Source organism: Akebia trifoliata, chromosome 12, assembly GCF_017979445.1.
Source record: "Akebia trifoliata isolate Shusen 1 chromosome 12, ASM1797944v1, whole genome shotgun sequence".
Lineage (NCBI taxonomy): Eukaryota > Viridiplantae > Streptophyta > Magnoliopsida > Ranunculales > Lardizabalaceae > Akebia > Akebia trifoliata.
In genome coordinates this window covers 33,510,955-33,513,695 of record NC_141386.1, presented here as the reverse complement: position 1 = coordinate 33,513,695, position 2,741 = coordinate 33,510,955, and the positions used below count along the sequence as shown (strand labels likewise).

Sequence of the window (2,741 nt, the reverse complement as noted above, 5' to 3'; positions counted from 1 at the left end):
GACCATCAACATCACTTAGGGGGTGTTTGTTTAACACTGATTTCAGCACTTAATACTGAATGCAATTCAGTTTCAACAATGATAATAATATAAGCACCCCACAAATTAATAAGGCAACCCACATCAATATTATCTCTCTCCTATTTTCTCTCTCATCTACGTATTTAAATAATATTAATTCAAATTAATTAATATTAATTCAAATTAAATAATATTAATTTAAATTAAAAATAATATTATTAATTCAAATTAAAGAGAGAAAATTTCGACCCTTTAAGGGTCGAAATTTTCTCTCTCGTCCAGTATTTAAATAATATTAAATATTTCGAAAAAATAAAAGAGGAGAGAGAATTTTCCTCTTTCCTTTTTTATTTTTTTGAATATTTAATATTTAATATTTAACGAAATATTTATATTTAATATTCTCTCTCTTTAATTTGAATTAATAGTATTTTTTAATTTGAATTAAAAAATTTTAAATTTTACTTTTTAAATGATGTGGAGGAGAGAGAATTTGTTCGGCTAGGTTCCCAAAATGAATTTCATTAAATTTAGTATTTTTTTAATAAATAATTTTTATTTTTGGATTTTATTAATAATTTCCTCTTAAACATATAACAGTTGAAAAAGGTAATATAGTCAATTTACCAGTTTTCAGCATTAAGTAACAAACAGATTTATGTGATTACAACGCTTAATTTGAATCAATTCAGCACAATTCAGATTAGTAAACAAACAACAATTTTAGCACTTAAATTAAGCGCTTATACAGTTTTACCAATTATAATCATTCAGCACTTATTTGGTCAGTTTAACAAACAGCACCTTAGTATCGCTTTAGCCCTCTCATTGGAGATATACTAAAACAACACGATTAGAACAATAAATTGGTCGTAGGTAATGGCTCACATTGGAAATTGAAGGCTTAGATAAGAAACATAAGATGTTAATTTTGGATTTTCTAGAAACCACGACGAATATCGTTGTGTTTAATGTGATATCCCCATCACTTTGTCCAACATTTTGATTATTAATTCAAGTCCAAGATACAATTAAGTCCAGTTGCACATTGTATAATTAATATACTATAACTTGCACTACTATTAGATACAACTAGAGAAAGAAAGTGAATAACTTAAGAGTACATGAGCTTGAGAACATTTTTTTTTCTCGTAAAGCGCAGGAAAAGTACAACAAGGTAGACCTTTTTTGTCTCCATTTATTTACAAATTACCAACACAAATTTCTTTTTGGATCAAGTAATTTTGCTAATATATCGAAAGTAAAATATGAACGGTTTAGAACAGGGATGGATCTCTAGCCCAATAGCTGTTATGCTAATAGGAATACGAAGACAATCGTTAGTCCAATATGTCACTAATAGGGAAAAGTATTTGTACTTGCAGCTTGCCCCGTTTGGATGAAACATTAACAATCCTCGCTGATTTGGAGAGCTGAAGGAAGGGAAGAAGTGCTTCTGTCACTCCTTTGGTGCCATAATAGTTTGTTTTTAGACATTCTTCTGCTAATTCGTATGTTCGTGTCATTGCTTTCATTAAATTGCTCTGCATTGATGAAGAGTAGTTATATAAGTCCTTTCTATAGCAAAAACTTACAAAAACCTGTTAATAAACTATTTTCTCAAAGACTTACCACAGCATCCCCACTGGTTTGGCTCCTTAAAATGTCATCATGGTTCCACTAATGGCTGCATTGTTAACCTGCATTGAGTTCCAGTTTTGTATCTACTCATTAGCACTGACATTGTAAAAGAACAAAATAATTAGCCAAGCAATTGGATTCCACTTTATCTTTTTGTTGAAATTTTTACTCAAATGAAGAGATGTGTATGTAGAGATCTTTTGAGATGAAAGCAGATATAAACACACTTTCAATAACTGAAGACGCGGTTTGAACATAATTATAAAAAATGGAAACTTATCAAAAGATCTATATCGAATTATTACCAAGATATCAAGCTTGCCAAATTTAGAATTGATAAAATCTGCCAAGGAAGCAAATACTAGATGGGTCCATCAAATCAAGTTGATGAAAAACAACATCACATAGTCCAGATTTCTTGAGATTTTCAACAGCTTCAACACCTCTCTTCTCATTTCTGGCTGTTAATACCACCAAGACTCCATTAAGAGCTAATTGTCTACATATCTCAAATCCAATTCCTTTGTTGCTTCCTGTAACTGCAGCACCCTGAATACAAAACATTATATGTTAGAGGCTATATATGGTGGGTGTTACAGATAAATAAATAATGGAAAAAAGAAAAATTCTGATTACTACTTTTTAGTTGCAGAAATGGAAATTGTTTCTGCCATTTTCAATGAAAGTGTCAGATGAGACATGAGAGAGACAATATTTTTGTTTCAAGAGTTACTTTCTTATAAGATGTAACTCACCCCCAAAGTTTGAAAACAAAAATGAACTTTTTAATACTACCTCCCTGAGAAGTATGTTAAATAGAAAAATCCCCTGTACTTGGATATGGAAATTCAAACTTTGGCACACAAAAACAAAAAAAAAAGATTTGGAAGGAAAAAAATAAATAAATAAAATAAGTATATATATACATATACTGTTTAATAACAGAAGACGCAACTTTAGACGTAATTAAATGAAGAAATAATTCATTTAGTCATAGTGACAAAGCCAGGGTTAGGGAATAATTCGGCAAGAGAATGCTTTGGAAAAATTCACTAAAGTAGGAGAAATATTGGATAAAT

General features: G+C 29.8%; 1 long non-coding RNA gene across 1 annotated transcript; it reads right to left on the bottom strand.

Moving 5' to 3' along the window:
* Window positions 1–1,099: 1,099 nt before the first annotated feature.
* Window positions 1,100–2,534, bottom strand: LOC147389703 (uncharacterized). The gene is made up of 3 exons (XR_015170690.1): window positions 1,968–2,534; window positions 1,654–1,721; window positions 1,100–1,565 (listed from the first exon to the last, which is right to left on the bottom strand). It is a non-coding gene; the product is annotated as an uncharacterized LOC147389703 (long non-coding RNA).
* Between the last annotated feature and the right edge of the window lie 207 nt (window positions 2,535–2,741).